The following is a 20749-nucleotide window of genomic DNA, read 5'->3' as shown; positions in this document are numbered from 1 at the left end:
GGCCCGTGAGCCATGGCCGCTGAGCCTGCGCTCCGCAACGGGAGAGGCCACAACAGTGAGAGGCTACGTACCACAAAAAAAAAAAAAAAAAAAAAAAAGATACAGACTCTAGCTTTATCTTTAGAGCTACTGAATCACAATACCTCAGAGGGGAGATAAACACCACTTTTTAAAATGTACAGGGACTTCCCTGATGGCGCAGTGGTTAAGAATCTGCCTGCCAATGCAGGGGACACGGGTTCAATCCCTGGTCTGGGAAGATCCTACATGCCACACAGCAACGAATGCCATGTGCCGCAACTACCAAGCCTGCACTTGAGACCGCGAGCCACAAATACAGAGCCCACGTGCCACAACTACTGAAGCCCATGCGCCTAGAGCCCATGCTCTGCAACGAGAAACCACCACAATAAGTCTGTGCACCACAACGAAGAGTAGCCCCCGCTCACCGAAACTAGAGAAAGGCCGTGCACAGCAACAAAAACCCCATGCAGCCAAAAATAAATAATAATTAGTTAATTTTAAAAAATAAAATGTACAATGTACAATCAAGTATACATTTTATGCCTGTATTTTCTTTATGAATCCTTTCTTCTTTTAGGCTTACACCATCTGAACTCCAATATCAGAAAATATATTCACTTTTATTCCCTTTAATTCCTTTTTTTTTTTTTTTTTTTTTTGTGGTACGCGGGCCTGCGCAGGCCCAGCCGCTCCACAGCATGTGGGATCTTCCCGGACCGGGGCACGAACCCGTGTCCCCTGCATCGGCAGGCGGACTCTTCAACCACTGTGCCACCAGGGAAGCCCCCTTTAATTCCTTTTTTAACATTTAACTCTTCCTATCTATCTGTAATGCTAGTGTTTGTTTTTTTAAATTTTTATTGGAGTATAGTTGATTTACAATGTTGTGTTAGTTTCAGGTGTACAGCAGAATGAATCAGTTATACATATACATATATCAAATCTATTTTTTTTTTCTTAGATTATTTTCCCATATAGGCCATTACAGAGCATTGAATAGAGTTCCCTGTGCTATACAGGTTCTTTTTTTGTTGTTGTTGTTAATTTATTTTGGCTGTGCTGGGTCTTAGTTGCAGCACACGGGATCCTAGCTGCAGCAAGGCAGGATCTTCAGTTGCAGCATGAAGGATCTAGTTCCCTGATCAGGGATCGACCTCAGGCCCCCTACATTGAGAGCGTGGAGTCTTAGCCACTGGACCACCAGGGAAGTCCCTGTAATGCTAGTTTTTAATAACAATCTTATTCCTTTATATACCCAAATCTGTTTCTGTGCTTTCTAGTCTGTTTCTCTACTCTTTCATTTTTCTTTTTCAATATTATCTTGCCAGTTCTCACCAAACAAATTTTAGATTTGACAAGTTAAAAATGTTGGCATCTGGGTCAAAGAAATAAACATAAAAATCAAATTACCGGAATACTAAAAAAAAATCTTTAAAATAGGGTAAATCTTCCTAAAACATAATATAAAAGCCAAAAGTCATTTTTTAGAAGTCCTAAATAAAAATTTTAGACTAGAAATGCAAGTGTCATAAACAGGAATCAGATGACAAGTGAAAACACCTGCAACACATATGAAAAAGAACTAGCAGTCAAAGATTAAAAACAAATCAATAAAAAAATCAGAAGATGACTTGAGGAGGCAGTTCAAAGAACAAGAAATACAAACGTTGAGTAAACATATAGAAGTATTCAAATTCACTCATAATTTTAAAACTGTAAAATAATGGATGACTTTTCATTTAGAAGACTGACAAGGATTAAGGCTGTGTTGGCAAGGATTAAGGAAAATCAGAATACTCATACATAATTATTATTATTATTTTTTTTCCGGTACGCGGGCCTCTCACTGTTGTGGCCTCTCTCGTTGCGGAGCACAGGCTCCGGACGCGCAGGCTCAGTGGCCATGGCTCACGGGCCCAGCCGCTCCGTGGCATGTGGGATCTTCCAGGACTGGGGCACGAACCTGTGTCCCCTGAATCGGCAGGCGGACTCTCAACCAGTGCGCCACCAGGGAAGCCCTCATACATTATTGATGGCGATGAAACTGGGATAACCTCTTTGGAGAAGAATCTGGCAAAACTATTAAAATACAAATGCACAGACTTTTGTCCTGATAATTCAATTTTAGTATTTGCCCTACAGGTGTACTATACAAATATGCAAAGATAATATACAAAGGCATCCATTAAAACGTTACGTGTATCCAAAACACTGGAGAAAAAATCTAAATATTCATTTGTAAAAATGTGGCTAAACAAAGTACAGTACCTTTTTACAGTAAAAGTTATGCAAAAATCCTTTTTTCTTGACCTCTCCTCTTCTGCAGAAACTCTAAATGTTGCGAGTATCAGGACTTGATCCTGGATCCCTTTCTACTCTCTAACACACTCCCTAAATAACCTAATCCCATGGTTTTAAATACCATTGAAGTGCTACTCACTTCCAAATCCATAACTCTCGTCCTCATTTAAAACTCTGTATTTGTATATCCAACTGCCTACTTGACATCTTCACATGGATGTCTAATAGGCATACCAAACCAAAATAATACTATAGAGAATTCTTAATTTTCTGTCAAACTTCCTCACCTACCCATCTTCTCCATTTCAAATGGCACCACCCTCCATCCATCACTTAAGCCAAAAATTCAGAAATGTTGACTCCATCTCTAAAGCATATCTCAAATTAAATCCATGTCTTTCCACATCAATTGCTACCCACCCCAAGCCACCAAGATCACTTGAATAGGCTAGTGCAAAAACTCTGCAAATTATCTCCCTGCTTCCATTCTTACCCTACTCCTCCCTTCCTCCTTCTCTTAAACACACACACACACACACACACACACACACACACACACACCTTCTACAAGCAGTGATCAGATCGCTTAAAACTAAAAACCAGATGCTACCACTGACCTGCTTAATTTTTTTGTTGGTTTCCCACTGAAAAAAATCTCAACTCAAACTAAACCATCTATACTATATGAAGCTGAATTAATGGAACAGACGTCTGAAGAAATTTTTAAACCATTTAAAATCCTCAAAGAAATAAGAGAAGACTGATAATATGCAGAAAGACTAAACAGAACCAAGAAGAAATACAGAGTATGAAAGTACAATGATTGAAATAAACAACTCTACAGGTTACATAAATAATAGAAAGAAAAACCCGAAGAATGAGTAAGTGAGCTAGAAGATCAGGCAGAGGATAGTTGCAGAAGGCATCAGAGAGGGATTTTTTTTTAAAGGAAAATATTAAAGAAGAGACGTTAGAAGTAACAGAATCCATATAATAGAATTCCCAGAAGAAAAAAAAAATGAAGAAAAGATATTTGAAAAAATTACCAATAATTTTCCAGAACTGAGGAAAGATCAAAGATCTCAGATTAAAGTGTGTGGAATACAACCTGGCACACAGTAGACTTCCAATAAATATTTGCTGAATGAAAGAATGAATCAGTGAATATGAATTCAAGGGCCAAACAAGACAGGAAAGGAACTACACTCAGACACACTATAAACTAAAAAAGATAAACAAAAATTTCAAAATCTTCTAGAGGGGAACTGCAGGTCACACACCCAGGAAATCAAACTGACATCAGAAGTTACGAAAAGCAACATCAGAGGCAAGACAACAATGCAGTAACATTTCAAAATGTTAAGGGAAAAAATTTCAAACCAAAAATCTTTAATCACACTAAGCTATCATTTAAAAGTGAGAGTTCAATAAAGATGTTAAAAAAATAATAAAAATTAGAAAAAATAAAAGTGAGGTTAATGAATGATATTTTCAGGCATAAAAAGGCTTTATAATGTATATATACAAACACCCTGCTTGAAAATTGCTTTTAAGTAGGCACTCAAAAAATAACTGAAATAAATCTATGAGAACTACTGTGTGATGTATGGGAATTAGAGTAAATAACCTAATAAACCTAATATTTCATACAAAAACAAAAATGACAGACGGATGGATGCTTGAAGAATACCCCTAACAATCCAGAAATAAAATTCTACAAAACGTCAACATGGCTGCTGGGACGTTGTGGGGTAGGAGGTGGGGTGGAGGAGACTAGAGGAAGTGAGAAAGTGGTTACAGTACTTCTCGTCTGGAGGAAAGAAAACATATATATTTAAAAATATATTTTAAAATATATTTATAAGATTAAGAAACTGTGGAAGATGAATAAAGATAGTCAATAGAATGTAAATAATTTCCAATATTTGTGTTATTACAATAAATTTATTACATTTATTACAATAAATGAAAATGGATTAAACTCATTAATTAAAAGATATGAGTCTCTGGGCTTCCCTGGTGGCGCAGCGGCTGAGAGTCCGCCTGCCGATGCAGGGGACACAGGTTCGTGCTCCGGTTCAGGAGGATCCCACATGCCGCGTAGTGGCTGGGCCCGTGAGCCATGGCCGCTGAGCCTGCGCTCCGCAACGGGAGAGGCCACAGCAGTGAGAGGCCCTCGTACCGCAAAAAAAAAAAAAAAAAAAAAAAGATACGAGTCTCTGAGATTGGATAAAAATAAGATTCAGCAACATACTTTGTAAAAGAGACCAAAAAAGGATACTAAAATGGTTGACGATAAAAGGATAAGAAGACACACCAGGAAATATAACCCTAGGCTGGTAGACTTTTCTTTAGGCCCCATTCATAAATAATTCAGACCCTTCCTGGTCTGGGCGCAGCTCCCTGCCACTCCTGGGCCTGTGGGTTCCAGGGCTGCATTAAAGCTCACACACTAAAAAGGTATCTGTCTATTTTCTTTATAGGACAGGGCTTCAATTTCTGCTTCCTATTATGACTTTGAGTTTTTTTTCCATTTCAGGCACCTGCAGATTCCTCTTTCTTGCTTTCAAGCTCAGCTGTGTTTTTTAAATATTTTATTTTTATCTAGCTTTCCGTATACATTACTAAAATGGAAGGGAGCATCCCCAGTCTGCCTCATAGTCCAGAAGTCCCCAGAAGATGCACTTAATTTCTTAATCTTTTTATTTTATTTTTACTTTTAAATTTTTAATCTTAATTTCTTCATCTATATTATGAAATGGTAATGCTCAAATAGTAAGGCTATGAGAAGTAAATAAAATATCTTAGCATACATAGTCCTTGGTGCATATAAAATATTCAAATGCTGCCCTCTAAATTTACCAGCAATTTTACATCCTACCTAAAGAAAGTAAAGCTAGAACCATAAGCATGGAATGGAAATTGCTAACTTTTTTCCTGCTCCAGCTTCCACCGGGCTGCAGCTATGCTGAGGGTAAAAATGCTTCCTCCAAAATTTTTTTGAGAAAAAAAGGTAACCAGTAAAGGACCAGCAACAGAATTCAATGACCCTTAAGAGTCATTCAGTAGGGACTTCCCTGGTGGTCCAGTGGTTAAGACTCCGCACTTCCACAGCAGGGGTCATGGGTTTGATCCCTCGCTGAGGAACTACGATCCCGCATGCAGCACAGTGCAGCCAAAATAAAATGGTTACTTTAAAAAACAATAAATAAATAAAGGTCATGGAGCTCATCCTTTAAAAAAGAAAAAAAAAAAGAGTCATTCAGTTAGGAAAGTGACTATTATTTTCTCTGATTTGATCTGGGAGCCTGAAGTCCAAGATTCTGTGCTGAGATCTACCACTGACTTTTTGGTTGACCTTCATCACTTCTCAGTATTTGTTTCTTCTTGAAAGTTAGGCTAGATAACATTGAAGATCTCCTATTTTTCCAAAATTCTGATTCCAGAATAAGATGTTTAGAACAATTTCACTCCATTCTATTTTTCTATGAATACAAAAATGATAGCTTAAAGTACTAAACAATGACATCCTTATTGCTGTGTTCCCCCATGCAAAAAAAGTAAACCATTAGACATAAATACTAAACATTTCCTACTTGCACAAAGACCAAAAGCTTAATTCCCTCACACTTAAAAAGTGGTCTTAAAAAATAATGGAAAAGGCCTCATGGTAAATGGTCATGCTTCTGGGATATTAACTGTACCTCCCTAACACCTCAACTACTTAAACAATTCAAGTGAGAATTCAGTCTATGAAAAGGGTTTGTGCTTGCTTTATCATACCTTCCCAAAGTAAGGCATGGTTGATTTTCACCACGATGTTTTCTGGCAGCTATTCCATAACATTTTTCCCACAAGAATAATATGGCTGTATTCCAGACCAAGAAATTAGTATCATCAAAATCACAAATTTAACCAACAGCATGAAAAAGATGAAAACATCCACATCCTTTAAAATAAACTGTCCTCAACACTGCCCTTAAGACAATATTTTTTAAAGTCCTTAAGGAATGTTTATGGTCTATTTTATACAGTTCTATATTAAATTTTTTAAAAATAAATTTTTTAATTTTTATTTTTGGTTGTGTTGGGTCTTCGTTGCTGCGCGCAAGCTTTCTCTAGTTGTGGCGAGCGGGGGCTACTCTTCGTTTTGTTGCGCAAGCTTTTCACTGCGGTGCCTTCTCTTGTTGCGGAGCATAGGCTCTAGGCGTGCGGGCTTCAGTAGTTGCAGCACGCAGGCTCAGTAGCTGTGGCTTGCGGGCTCTAGAGCGCAGGCTCAGTAGTTGTGGCCCACGGGCTTAGTTGCTCCGTGGCATGTGGGATCTTCCCGGACCAGGGCTTGAACCCGTGTCCCCTGCATTGGCAGGCGGATTCTTAACCACTGCATCACCAGGGAAGCCCTATACAGTTCTATATTAACTTTTATAATGAGCATGTACTCCTTGTATAATCTACAAATAAAAATTTTAAAAATAATAAAATAGGTCGACTTACACTTGGTTTGCTCTGGAGAACTACAGTGTTCTGGTTAGAACCCAAGGGGAAAAAATAATGAGATGGCAGGTGAGAGAACTACTTTAGAGAGAAGAAGAGGGAAAGAGGTAAAAGGTACTTTCATGTGTTTTATGTTTTCTAACCCAGCCATCAGAATAGGAAAGGAAGCAAAAGATTCAGGACAGAAGTTCAATCCAGTAAATATAGGCTGCACTTTGGGTTGGTGTTGCTATATATTATCTCCTTCGGAAAGCTGAGCATGCCAGTTAATTTAGAAGACTATACCAAGTAAATGCACTGTAAATAGTCTATTTGGTTTAGCTCTATGTGTGTATTACCTTCAAAATTCCACAAAGGTAAACCAACAGTATAAAATAGAGTAACATTTAGGCAGCCAAACTGCTTGAAATGTAAACAACCAAGGGTTCATGCTTGCTATATCATACCTTCCCAAAGCAAGCCATGGTTGATTTTTAGCACAACGTTTTCTGGCAGCTATTCCATAACATTTTCCCACAAGAAAATGATGATTGTATTCCAGACCAAGAAATTACACACGCCCACGCAAGACAGCAGACCACACTGAAGGGACAGCAAAAACTGAAACACGATAGGGTAGAAAATGAGGCTAAAGAGGAGGAAGGGAGCAACATGAAGCACCTCGTCATTGTGTTGTTTGATCTTTATGATGACAAAAGCAATTTAAGGCTTTAAAAAAAGGCAGTGACACAATTCAAGCAGCATGTTTAAAAAGGTGCCATGGGGGGAAAAAAAGTGCCATTGGTGAAACTCTGGAAGACACACTAAAGAGGAATTACAGGAGAGACACGGAGACCACTTCAATTGTAACGACCAGATTGTGAGGTGGGAAGGAATAGTCAGCAAGAGCAAGGAGGCTAGAATGACATCAGCAACAAGAAGTAAAAATGCTTTGAAAATAATTTAAACGAAACAATTAGCATTTATCTGTTATATTTATCTTCCAATAGTAATGACTAAACAATACCTCAAATTTTTTAAAAATAAAATTCTCATTACTTCATTAGATAATATTTACAAAAGAGATTAGTGGTAAAAAGATTTTTTTGGCACTGTCAAACAGTGGACCATAAAGGACCACGTTCTAACAATGTATTTAGAATTTTTAAAGAAAGTAATACAGGCAGCTGGGTTTACAATGATCTATTTGCCCTCGGTATGTACGTGTATTTATATATACATTCATCTCCAGATGTAAAGGTCGACATATAAAATACTCATCTGCAATGGGGAGTTGACATAAATGACTTCTAAGGTTCTAAGATTCTAAAAATGAGTTGCTGGGTTTACTGACCTCTTTCTAGCCCTACAGGGCTCTAAATGTGCAACTTCCGTAGACCAGCAGAGGGCTGCAACAGCCCAGAGAAAATGGTGAGGCAGCTTGACTTGCATCTCTGGCACTGGGCGGTGGAAAAATTACAATACTGAAAGTAGAGAACTAACAACCACTACGTATTCACTTCACTGTCAACAGATTCTTAAAGGGGGCAAGAGCAATCCCCCAAAGCCTGAAAACTAGAAGCACTCATAATTAAGCATTTTGCCACCAGCTCCTTTCTCTTCCTGCAAAATAGCAGTGTTTGGAAGCAGAACAAAATCTCACTAACATAGGGTAATTAGAAGGGAAAAAAAGCCAGACAAAATGAGTTAGCAACTCACACTTCCTTTCAGACCACTGCTCCACACCGCTGCTACCAGACTAATCTTCCTAAAATGATAATTTCATTAGGTTACTCGCACATCTACTTTGCCAATCTGTTCTGTATATAGTGCAGTGAAGTCTTTACTTTGCCTAGATTTTAAGGTACATTTCTACCTCATGTATACAAATCTTATTTTCAATTCCTCTAGTGAGACTGCTCTTACTGTTATACACAATATGCAACAGAGAGACTTCCCTGGTGGTCCTGGTGGTCCAGTGGTCCCCTTCCAATGCAGGGGATGCGGGTTTGATCCCTGGTTGGGGAACTAAGACTCCACATGCCGTGGGGCAACTGAGCCCTCGCACCACAACTACTGAGCCCACGCGCCTGAACTAGAGAGCCTGCGTGCCGCAAACTACACAGCCCACACGCTCTGGAGCCCGCACGCCACAACTAGAGAGAAGCCTGAGCGCCGCAACAAAAGATCCCGTGTGCTGCAACTAAGACCCGACACAGCCAAAAATATAAATTAATGAATACATAAATAAGTACATAAACAAATAAAAATGGGCAGGGAATGAAAAAATATGTAATAGAATTGAAACGGAAAAGGTCACTGTGGTGAACTTTCCATAAAGAAACAAATCTACATAAGTCTAGGGAAAGGGCAGATCCACTGTTGGGAAAAGTTTGTGCAAAGAGGGAGATAGGAATTTGCCTGGGGAAGTGAGGAAATGGCTCAAGGAAAGGTATACAGAGGGGTTCAACTGAATTGTAATTCTTAAGGTTGGTGATAGGTAGAAGGTTCTCACTATGCTATCTTCTGTACCTTTTAAATTATTTGAACTATTTCAAAATTTAAAGAAGTTTTTGGTATTTTACTTTGCCCCTCAAAAGACAAGCAGCCCATCTACTCAACAGATCATACGCCTGGTGGCATTCTCAGTACTACTCACACTTTAATCCCAAATAATGCCCTCATTTTTACGGCTTCCTATTTTTTAAAATATTTATTTATTTATTTTTGGCTGCACTGGGTCTTCGTTGCTGTGCACAGGCTTTCTCTAGTTGCGGCGAGCGGGGGGTTACTCTTTGTTGTGGTGCGCAGGCTTCTCATTGCGGTGGCTCCTCTTGCTGTGGAGCACGGGCTCTAGGCTCGCGGTCTCTAGAGCACAGGCTCAGTAATTGTGGTGCACGGCTTAGTTGATCCGCGGCGTGTGGGATCTTCCTGGACCAGGGCTCAAACCTGTGTCCCCTGCATTGGCAGGCAGATTCTTAACCACTGCGCCACCAGGAAAGTCCCAACGGCTTTCTTTATAAATGACAGGTACATACTTCAGCCTTAAATGAAAGGAAAAGACTTCTAATTGCTTAGATAATTGGGTGCAGTTTGAATAGTGGCACATTAAAAAAAGAGAGATTTGAGATAAAGGATATGGCATAAAAAACCAGAATCGTTTATGATAATCATGGCTTCTGCAATGTAAGTCTGAGATCCTGAAAATCATCTTTATCTACACCCAAACTCTCTATGCAGTTAGAAGTACTAAAATCAGTACCCCGCCCAAGAGAGCAAAACTTATGGAACTATTAAGTTATTTCTAATCCACATACCACATCATTCCCACCCTGACCCAACAATAAGGTGGGTTATTAGCACTACTTCAACTATAGCCAAAGTTGTAGCTTCCATACAACTTCACACCAGGGCTGAACTGTCTGGGCCTTTAGTCCTGACCTGGTACCTCTGTCTTCTGCACACTCTCCAACATAAACCCACTTGCTATACTCCGCACAAGAATTCAGGACAACTGCCAAATTGAAATGAAGTATAATCTACAAAGATACTGAATCACTATGCTGTACACCTGAAACTAATATGATTGATATTGTAAATCAACCAGACCTCAATAAAAAAAAGAATTCAGGATAACTGCATATAGGGCATTTAAAAGAAAACATGCTCTAAACTGACTTAGGGTAGTAGTATTATTGGTTGCTCTTTTAGTCAGGGCAATTTAGGATTATAAACTGTTTCCCTGCCAAAGTATGCTGAGAAGAATAATAAGAAATATGGTACCGAGGGACCAAAGCATAGTAAATTCACTGTATTTTAACAGCTGTATAAGTAAGTAACAAGAAAAGTGTGGTACTATGGAAACTCCAACCCCAGTGACAAACAATATGTATGTATTTGATTTTTAAAATAAAACATTTCCTGAAATATAATCATGTAAATGTTATGAACTGTGGATAAAAAAGGCAAATCTCACTTATGATGCTGATATTAAACAACTTTATCTATGAAAAGAAATATACTATAAAAAATAAATGCCTAAAAACACAAATTAGGACTATTTAAGAATGTAACAGTTCTACATCAAAAATTCAACTTAAATTTCCAAGTCAGTGATTCTTAGTCTTTTTTGCACAGACCCATCTCAGGGCCTGAAAGCCATAGGTTCTTTCACTAAAAAACTTGCAGTGTAACTTCCAAATGTTTACAGAACCTCTCTGTAATTATGGATCCTTGTTTCAAGTAATTATCTCTTGCAGCTAGATTTTAAGCTCCATACAAGAAGTCTTCTTCAGATATGTGCTTAGCATTGGCACCTAAAACCTTAAAACCTAAGCACCTTTTCAATGATCTCTTTGTCTCCTATATGAATTCTATACAACCTCGAATTCTTTTCTAAGAAAATCTGTATTACATTACTCCCCATATTGGAAATTAATTTTTATTAAGCTCTTCTTCCTAGCAATCATGGCCTTTTTCATCTGCTACCCATCTTTTCTCCCTTAGTCCCAGTTCATCTCTTCTGCCAGTCAGACCATCCTCCTGTCAGTCAGACCATCCTCCTGTCATTAGCATCGGGGTGATCCTTTACAGTGTGATGGAATCTACGGTACAACAATGAACAAGACAGACATGATCCATGTCCTCGAGGGCTCACCATGTTCCTTTCTACACCAACTAGAAAGCAATTTGAATGACTAAACAATAATACTGTCCGCCTATTCCACATGTCTATGTTTTGTTCATTGAGTGTAAATCCTTTAAAAAAAAACAACCTATGATATTGTCTTCGCTTATATTTTTCTAAACTCCTGTCTCAACGCTAAATGCAATAGCGTTCATAGAAACATTTAAAATTTGTTAACTAAACATGCAGTGTTTAAAACCTTCTTGATTATATCCATAATACTAGCTCACTGTGGCAAAACTTGAAAATACAGAAAAATAAAAGAAATTCTGGTTACTTTCATATTCAATATCCAGAGATAATCTGTCAGACTAGATCATTCAAGAACTTTCACTCCTTGTAAAAATCCATAATACAAAACAATTATTTTCCCCATAAAGGCTCATATTTTATCTATCATTTTACCTTTTTTTCTCTTAATAATATCAGCTTCTTTGAATGTGCAGTTTTGTAAAGGAGCAATACAGACACTGATTTAAACTCATCTGTATAATGGCAACAAGATAAACTTCACAAGGTAATGGTAAAGAGTGAACGAAAAGTTATGTGGAGAATCCATTATCAATCACAGGACATTTGTAATTATGCCTCTGACCAAAGGATATGAAGTATCAATTCACAGAAGAGAAAATGCAAATGATTATTTCTCCATGTATTAGCTAATGATCCAAATTCCTGTAGCTAAAATCAAACCCTTCATACCGCAATTAAAGATGAAAGCCTTGGATGTAAAATGACAGCGGTAATATAACTTAAATGTAATGACACAAATTTTAATTGGTGACCAACAATTGTTTACTTTCAACAGCATGAGCACAAATAGAAGGTAAAGAGGTATTTTTTTGTTCTGTTGGACTGCAGCTTAAAGAGAACACTCATCTTCATTCTTGGGATGTTTTTATGAATTCTGGAAGACAGGGATAATTTCTGAAGGTTGAAGAACCACTACTGGGTGATCACCTCAGCTATCAATCTACAAACGAAGTTGGTTGATCTTAAGAAAAAATTTTTCTCAAAGTAATAAAATTACATTTATATAACACTTACAAATTTTAAGTTAGTTCTTGAGTAATAGCACCTAGAGTTGGAGACATTCCAGTAACAACTTTTTGAAGTTTCTTCATAACTAGATATGTAAAATATCTATTCTCATCATATATTAAAATAACACATATGTAAGTATCTAACAGTACCTAGAATACTAATGCTCAATAAAAGGTCTTTTCTTTGATCACCAAGTAACTTCCAAATAGTTAAAATTAAACTCTGGTAAAAAGAACTTATTTTAACGCAGAGGTTGCAAGACTTTAGTACATAATATTAAAATATAAGCCAAGGCTTTATTCCTAGTTACAATATTTTTGTGCAAATTATGGTAGGAAACATTCTGTAAATTTTAAATTTTCTCATCTAAGTGACATCATTAACCACCAGCACTAATTAGTAAAGTGGTATAAAGAATGTTTTTAGTATTTACTCCTACCCTGCTTGTTAAAGTTTCAGAAGTGGTAGAACAGAATGGAAGAAAGCTGTGTACAATGCGGCTTTGGTGGAAGAGAGAATAAAAGTAGGTGTTTCTTTCCTCTTCCTTCAGATTTGCTAATGCTTCTCTTTCACGAGTGCATTTCAAAGGAGTCTAGCATTACTCCAGAGAATTTTAACCTGGATCCTATCCATGGTTCAATATCATTAGATTAGCGGATTTTTTGCTGATCTCAGAGTAGCTGTGAAATTCAAGAGATCGGATATAAAATGTACTTCATGAACTACAGAACATCGTAATTTTTTACATACTATTATCTTTTATCGTGAGTTACTACAGCTATTTCTAGAAAGAGCGAGCCACACACACATGGTTTTTGTTCTCTATTAGAAGTCAGAATGCCAAAAAAACTCCTATGTAGGAAGAACAACAATCTGAAATGTAAGAAGCTACAGAACTCTCCCAACTCTTTCAAGCAATAAGGTAGTTTAACAACATAGCATTTATCACAAGTATTTGTGGTATCTCCCCCAACTGTGGCCCAAATACAAACTGATAAACAGAAATGTAAACTACTACATATTTTGAAACAATTTTAGTGCAATAAACAAATATTAAGGGACTGGCCAAAAAAAGACACAATTTTTAAAAGCCAAAGAAAAATGATTTTGCAACTTGCAGCTTCATAATTTACCTCTTCTATTTACCTCAATTTGGAAGCATTTCTGTATTTAGACCTAATTCTCTAAGAACTTAAATTTGAATTTGAATTTCTTAGAATTGTGGAAGGTTCCACTAATCAGAAAACCTAGTTTTGGTTGCTATTTTCTAACCTGGACAAACTCATATTTACTCTTGCTGGATCTATTCCTTTATAAAAGTCCCAAATGAATTTGGTTAGTTATCTTTTTCCTTCAGTCACTCTGTTTAAAGTATGTTTCCTTAGAACAATGAACATCAATATCAAGGTGGAGTCTGTTAGAACAGCCTCTTAGTACTAACAACTGTAGTCCTTCTGTTGCTGGCGAGACTAATTTGCTTCTGACAACATAAAAAAACCCAACTACATCAGCATCTCATTAAAAGGCTTGCTGGACTGTTTTCCACAATTCTCATAAGGTATTTTCTTTTCTTTTTGTTTTTTAACCAACATAGTAGAAGGTAGAATGCTGCCCCCCACCCCACCAAATTTTTCACAAAGTCAGAAACTTAAAAACTGCCCTAAAACTTCTCAAAATCAGCTGAACACTCTTAGAGGTAGAATACAGAGAAATGGTTAAGAATGGGGACGGCAGAGTCTGTCACTTTTTTAGGTCTGTGAATATCTGTACACCACGTAACAGTTCAAAGCCTCATTTTCCTCAGCCACAGTATCTGTTTTACAGGGTTATTATGAAAATTATCTGAAATATTTCACTTAAAACTTTGAACACAGATACGTGCAGATTCTACATGCTCAACAAATGCTTATCATAACCCTTAGCTTCAAGGTTACAAATAATTCATGTATGTAACACTACAATACTTCAATGATGTTCCCAGTATTATCGATTTAAAGCGCTAAAAGAAAAAGGTCTTTAAACCTAACAGCAAAAGTCAACAGTGTCTTAACATTTCTGCACTTATATTTTAGATCTACAAAATAACCTTAACATGAACTACTCAAAAGCTGAGTTTATAAAGGAAATAACCTCCTGTTATTGCCATTATCTAGAAACTAGCAACAAATTAACATTTTTACTAAGATACTTTCACTATTACTTTTAAAAAGCCACTGCCTGTTAAAGAAACAGATTATGCATGCATGAGTGTATATGAGAATGTTTTCAAATGCTATAGGAAGAAACTTCATATTCTCCAGAGGAAGTCAGGCTCTAACAACCGCAATATTTAAAATGTTCATAAGAGGCTTTACTAAGATTAGAACTAAGTAGGGATCAGAAAATGTATCTACAGGGAGTTATAATCTATAAAACAGCAGGTGCTCAAAACAATGAAGCTAAGGCTAAGCAAAAACCTAGGGATCTAGACACCTTAGATAATACAGTAGAAAACTGTATTTATTTTAAAAATAATGTCACCACTTTTTACATAGATAAAAGCTTATAGTATATAATGTGCTTTCCATATGTAATCACATTTGTTCCATCAAACAATCCTGTAAATTGTGTAGGAAAATTATTTTTTGCAGATTACAAAGGCAAGGTTCTGAAAGTATGATTTGTCAAAAACCACAGTTAGGAAGTGACAAATCAAGAATGTAAACCCTGGCCTTCTCACTTTTATTTGCCTGTTCTTTCCACTACTCCATAAAGCTACTTCTTAAAGAAAGAAGCAAATTAGCATCTTCAGAAAAAAAAATCTCTAGGCCAAACCACAGACTGTTTTAATTAGCTGTGCTGACTTGGGTAAGTCATTCCCCCTTACCAAGGCCTTTATTTTCTCATCTGTAAAATGAGAGAAACGGATTAGAAAATCTGAGGTCTCTTCCAGTTCTAAGGATAAATCTCTAAACTACAACCTTTACAGAGTGCAAGCATTTTACAAATACATGTTGATGTCAGCTTCCGCAACAAGTTCCAAGTCAGAAAGTGGTGTCATTAGCTATTAAGCAACCTACTGCAATTACTGGATAAATTCTTCATGTCTATCTGATAGATGTTGCTTCAGTAGCATCAAGTTTATATACAGAAAGCTGTCTAAACCTTTTAAGGACTACGATGGACATGATTAATCTCACTATTCATTCTCCTTTTAGCCTGAAACAATGCTCTTAAAACATAAGAATGGCTTACAGAAAATTTAACTACTCATCAACTCATACCAAGAAACTGAACATTTTTACTATTATTTTTATTCTATAGAATAAAAACGTCTTTTCCAATGATGAGTTTTCCAAATATCCCTATTTCTCCAGTCTACCTCGAAGATTATCAGTTACCTTTTACAGCAACTTCTATAGCAAAAAAAAAAAAGTAACATAAACAATTTGATAAAAACATCTTCCTTTTAAATTCATTCCACCACTTGGGCGCTCGTCTCCAAACAAAATTCAAGCTTTTTTCCCCCTTCCTGGTATTAAAGAACTAAAATCAAAGACCGCACAATGTATTTCCACCTACTAAGTTCTTTCCTCATCTGAATACTTTACTTTCTTTACTCTGCCTCAAATAGTCTTCATGGAATACACACCCAGAGATTTCCACTTTCCCAGCTCTGCTTGTTCATAAAACCATCCTAACAACAACTATGGAAACCAGAGAGATTAAGAACATTACAGGCATCCTGCTCTTTTCCTTCCATGAATACTACTTAAGTTTTACTTCATTTTAACACCTTGCCTGTCCCTAAAATAGAACACATACCCCGAATAGTTAGGCTTGACCTTACTCAGTCAACCGTCTGCAGACCTTTAGAAATTTGGTTACTGCTTGTGTCGACTATAAAAGATCTTTTAGTAAAGCCTTCCCCCCCTTGCCTATGAAACATTTCGAATGTTTACATGTTTTTGCGTTTAGCCCAAATTAAAGACTTTTCCCAACAAGCTTAGCTAATATAACGACTTGATCTTACACAGTCGACACTATCTCATTTTGTTTTTTAAGCCACTTGGCACCAATATAGCACATGTTCTGCCAGTTCTGAGCTAATCTCCAGGAAAGCCTTTGTATAACGACTGAAGAAACTGAAACAGATCAGTGCCCAAGATTTTTAAGAGCCTATATAAGCATATGTTTTTAATCAACAGTCAATTTATTTTAAAATAGCTATTTCACCAGTTCGCCTTCTTTTATAATTTACATAAACCGTTTTAAAATAAAAAAGGACACATGACTGAGAACTCAGGTTCACTTCAACTTCAGGATTAGAGCCGATTCCGAAGTGTTAAGGATCTCTGGGTCTGCGACCCTTTTCACTGCGTCCGCAGGGTGGAAATTACACTCTCGACCGCTGACACCGCTTAAACTGTTTCCTACGGTTTCTACGGGTGCAAGAGTGTCAACTTCCCGTCCTAAACTGTTTCTTACTGTTATTATTAAAACAGCTGTCAGCTGGGCTTCGGTGACCTCTTTGTACAACCGTTTATTCAACGCTTTGGGAACCTCGAGGCTGCGTCACACCGTGTTACCCTCGAACTAGCTCCAAGAACCCGGCGGCCCGAGGGTCCGAGAACGCCGGGGCCCGGCTTGTCCGCGCCGCGAAGCTGCCTACCCGCGGCCCCGGGCTGGGGGCGCCCCGCCCCCACCCCGCCCGGCTCCCGGCGGCGCCCCCCCAGCCGCGCACACTCGCTCCCTCATTCCCTCGCACGCACACGCGCCGCGGCCCCGCCATGTTCCGGGAGCGGCGCGGCCGCCCGCGGAGCCCCCGCCCCCCGCTCGGGCAGCTCCCGCCGCGCCGCGACCACTGCGCTCCCGGCGGGGCAGCCGTACTGTCAGCGCGGCGCCGCAGGGCGGGGCGAGTCCCTACCTCGCTCGGGGGAGGGGACGGGAGCCGGCGCGACTGAGGGGCTCCTCCCGGGCTCCGGGGCCGGGGCTTGAAACCGCGCCCCTCCTTCCTCCTCGCCTGTCGCCACGCCCCCCTCGCCCGCACGGACCCGAGGCACGGCCGGCGCGGGAGGGTCTATCCCCGGAACGAGGGCCTCGGCGCCGCCGTCGCTGTCGTGGTCTTCGCCGCCGCCGCGAACGCCGCCAAGGCCGAGCTCGAAAACATCTCCGGTCTCCGCCGCCCCTCACCACAGCCTGCTCGCTCCCAGGACGGCGCCGTCCGGCGATTGGCCGCGGCGCGGGCACGTGACGCGCCGGGCACGGGACGGGCGGCGTGAGCGCTCCGCCCCCGGCCCCGCCGCCCCTTCCGTCCGCCTCCCCGCGCCGCGGCCCGCCGCTCTGCCTGGGCCGGGAGAAGCTTCCCGAGCCGGGGGCGGGGGTCGGGGCGTACCAAGTGGACGCGGGGGTGCGGACCCCACCCGCCTCGCCACCTCCCCTCCGCCGGCACCAGCCCCAGAAGGGAGGGGCCTAGGGGAGCGAGGGAGCCGCGCAGGCGCCGCCGACGTGCCGGGCCGGCGGGTGCCGCTTCGCGCTCTGCGGCGACCATGGCCGTGGCACTGACTGGAAACTTCTGGAAATGGCGGCAGCGAGGAAGAGGAGGCTCTGTCTACGTTGGGTATTCACATGTTATTTTTGCGGGGCGGGCGGACGAGTTTGCGAGCTGGGACCCGGGAGAACAACGCTGCTGCCCCGGCTGGCGGCGGAGGCGGGTGTCCGCCCCGGCTCGCGGTGGACTGCGGGCCAGGGGCGTTGGGAAAGGCGGTGCGGCCGGGTCCGCGCACTGCGCCTGCGCGCCGACGGCCGCACCTGCGGAAGCACGGGGCTGGCCAGGCCGCAACGCGCCTCTCACCTGAGCCATGTGGGCCCCGGGCCCATCCCTAAAGCACGTTCGCGTGCACCTGTCGCGGGGACTGCACGGACTCTGCAATACGCCCTCTCACAGCCACACCTTCGGATGACCTTTTCAGACAAATTTAAGTGCATTTTCCCCCATCCGAGATAGTACTTCTCAGGGCACTGCCAGCTGGAGGACCGTGCAGGAGGGAAATTTACCGCCTCGGCTGTCCAGCTGCTGGCACTCTGACTTCCTCTGGAGGGTTATCCGCGACAGTTTGTACTTGCCCTTATTTAACCACCAAAGGGATTACATAATCGGAGGCAAACCATTTTATTGAGTTCCTTTTGGACGCTTTTTATTTACATTGAGGTTAATCCGCGACAATTTGTGCATGCCTTTATTTAACCATAAAAGAGCTTGCGTAATTGGAGGGAAACCATCTTCCTCCTCATCGTTGTGTCCTCCAAACTACAGCACGCATTTGTGACTTAATGAGTGAAGTTACGAATTTATGTCATTAATCAGATGATATATTTCAGACTTCACAGAGAAAGCTAAATCCCAGCATTTAACCATACAAAGCATAAACTTGCATTAAACATCACTATTTTTTACTTTCCTAGGTTCCTGATTTCTCCTACCTTTAAAAATATTAGGTTCAATATGAATTGTAAGAGAGCACCTTGTGGCTAGAAGTGGATCAGTGTTACGTATAATTTGGATATTTATGGCGTGAAATACAAAGAAAAATCCACTAAAAATTTAACCAACTCTTGTCTGACTTCAAGTCGTTGAGTTGGTTCTCATTTAGCTCGCTGTCATAGGGAGAATGGATGGCAGTGACAATAGCTATTTCTACAGCAGTACGAGCCTCAGTTCAAAACTGAAAGGTAGCTAATCTTGAATTTGCTGAAATCAATTAACCATAATTCATGCCATAATTATCTGCACAATCTTATTACTTAAAAGTCACTGAATACATGAAAGACTCAAGGCAATTGTGATCCAAGGCACTGTACTGACTACACTTGAATAGGACACTATCTGTAAAAGAAAAGTTCATTGTAGAATCAGTCAAGTTGCAAAAAAAATTTTATTGAAGCTCCTATTAAGATTATACGCGACAAATTATAAGTCAGCCACAGTTTGTTATTGGAAAGGTTCAAAATCAAGGGAAGAGGAGCTAATTTTCCTTTTCAGTGTGAAACTAGAAGTATAAATCAAGAAGTTAATTCTTATTATGGATAGAGACCTCAAAAGAAGCTGGAGCTAGTAGATTAGTAAGTTGCTAAGGCTGTTAATTATAGAGCCCTGTCTTTCATTGGCTCAAATCCTGGAATCCATCTTCAGCAAGTGGGCAAAATATGTTTTCTTAATAGTACCAGGAGATCAAGGAACCCAAGCATTAAACATCACTCTTAGCCAAGGTTAAGTTTTATTACATTTATTTAGGGTTATTACTAGCAGACACTTAAAATGTGTGTATTTGATATCTAGAAGCCATCTGCAAAATTTACTTTCTTTCCAACTTCTTACCTTTAGAATCAACTACTGTTACGTTTTGCTACATGATGTACAGTTAGATCATTCAAAAATTCCTGCAATATTTCAGGAAGGTGAATATAATAAAATAAAAATACAATCTCAATCATGGCTTATCATATGCCAGTCTATACAGATGTAATGCTTTAATACTCTTATGACTATCATCATGTTGTAGGACTTATTAGGGCAATGGCTCCATCCAGTCACAGCAAGTAATTCTGAGGAATTGGTAGCTTTCCCTAGCTACACTCAGTAGCTGCTCCAAAAACCACCAAAAAAGCCAGACATTAGATTCTTTGCCCAGTAGGAAAAATGACAAGTTGATTTGTTGGTTCATTTTTGTAATAAAAAAATTTAAATAGCAATAAGAACATTTCCTCCCTAAATATCTTTTTTTGTAAAAAACAGCACAGAGCTAGGAACTGAGAAGAGGAAATGAGGGAGCAAGTAGTGTTAGACACATCAACACTGCCAACTTCATACGGGTTTCAAAAATAGGCTGGGATATAGCTTCATCTCAGGCAACCGAAAACTGGCAAGAAAATTTTAATCAGTGTGTTCATATACATTTGGAACCATCTTGGATTACTGTAATGAAATTTTACTTGCCAGGGGTTTTTAAAAGCCTATCTGTAGTTATTAAAACCAGTGCTCTTGTGTTAAAAATTGATAGGATTTTCAAGAAAAATGGACAAAAAGATTAAGCAAGATTCAACTCAAAATCCTAGTATGTACTACTGCAGTACAATGTAAGTGATGATCTAAGAACTATAGAATATGTTTTGATAATGATGTAACAGTATGCCTATAATTATAACGACCTAAAATCAATATTCTGCTTCTAAAGTAGTACA

General features: G+C 39.6%; 1 protein-coding gene across 4 annotated transcripts in view; it reads right to left on the bottom strand.

The window, feature by feature from the left end:
• The window catches only part of ANKRD12 (ankyrin repeat domain 12), a 115253-nt gene extending 97549 nt beyond the window's left edge, over window positions 1–17704 (bottom strand). For 2 of the 4 annotated variants that reach the window (XM_082853437.1, XM_082853440.1), the window contains exon 1: window positions 17436–17704. The gene's annotated coding sequence lies outside the window, so the exon portion shown is untranslated. Of the gene's footprint in view, window positions 1–16996; window positions 17134–17435 lie in introns of those variants that run through there. The other 2 variants (XM_082853438.1, XM_082853439.1) reach the window with 2 other exon arrangements.
• Window positions 17705–20749: the final 3045 nt, after the last annotated feature.

The sequence above is a fragment of the Leucopleurus acutus genome, assembly GCF_964270905.1.
Source record: "Leucopleurus acutus genome assembly, chromosome: 13".
NCBI lineage: Eukaryota > Metazoa > Chordata > Mammalia > Artiodactyla > Delphinidae > Leucopleurus > Leucopleurus acutus.
This window is presented reverse-complemented; position numbering and strand designations above follow the sequence as displayed.